We start from the raw sequence: 1147 nt of genomic DNA on the forward strand, positions 1-1147 counted from the left end.
ATCTGCTCTACTGACTTTCTCAAGTGGTTCTATGACTTGTAATTTTGTGTGTGGTTCGTTTATCACCTAAGGGCGTCTCTTAAATAGTTTTGAAGATTTATTATTTGGTTGTTAAAGGTGTATATGTAATTTTGTGTGTGGTTTGTTTATCACCTAAAGGTGTCTCTTAAATAGTTTTGAAGATTTATTATTTGGTTGTTAAAGGTGTATTTGTAATTTTGTGTGTGGTTTGTTTATCACCTAAGGGTGTATCTTAAATAGTTTGAAGATTTATTACTTGGTTGTTAAAGGTGTATTTGTAATTTTGTGTGTGGTTTGTTTATCACCTAAGGGTGTCTCTTAAATAGTTTTGAAGATTTATTATTTGGTTGTTAAAGGTGTATATGTAATTTTGTGTGTGGTTCGTTTATCACCCAAGGGTGTCTCTTAAATAGTTTTGAAGATTTATTATTTGGTTGTTAAAGGTGTATATGAGTAAATAGTTTGTATTGCATGTATTGTGTATCCGCCATACTCCTACTATACGTACTACTGGACTTATGATATATTACAAATATTTTTGTTTGTTTGTAGTTAAGCACAAAGCTACACAATGGGCAATCTGTGCTGTGCCCACCACAAGTATAGAAATCCGGTTTCTAGTCTTATAAATCCGCAGACTTACCACTGTGTCACTGTATGTCGTTACAAATAGATTGCATGCCAGAAAAAGCTTTCCCTCCCAATATTACAGTAGTCGCCCTCTATTGGTTATAATTTTACTAGCTGGAGTACCCATACGTTGAACGAATGAAATAAAAACTCGTTTATAACAAAGGATAGAAAACTGTACTTCTATTTTATTTCTCTTAATATAATAAACATTAAAAGTGCAATAAAAATACATAAAGGTAACAATACTGAAAAGAAAGATATACCGTTTTCAAGAATTCTATCAATTGTGATTACATAGTTCATTCTAATGCTGAGGGATATACAACATTGGTAGTTTTTCTGAAATTAGATGGGAGGATCCAACCCTCCTCATGTCATTTTGTATCACTGCATCAAGTTGTGCTGAGTTGGTAGTTTTCCGAAATTAGATGGGATCGAACCTCCCAAGGGCCACCCCACCCCTTATGACCTTCCTTATACCATCCTGTACTGT

This window comes from Limulus polyphemus, unplaced genomic scaffold, assembly GCF_000517525.1.
Source record: "Limulus polyphemus unplaced genomic scaffold, Limulus_polyphemus-2.1.2 Scaffold2549, whole genome shotgun sequence".
In the NCBI taxonomy this organism is placed as follows: Eukaryota; Metazoa; Arthropoda; class Merostomata; order Xiphosura; family Limulidae; genus Limulus; species Limulus polyphemus.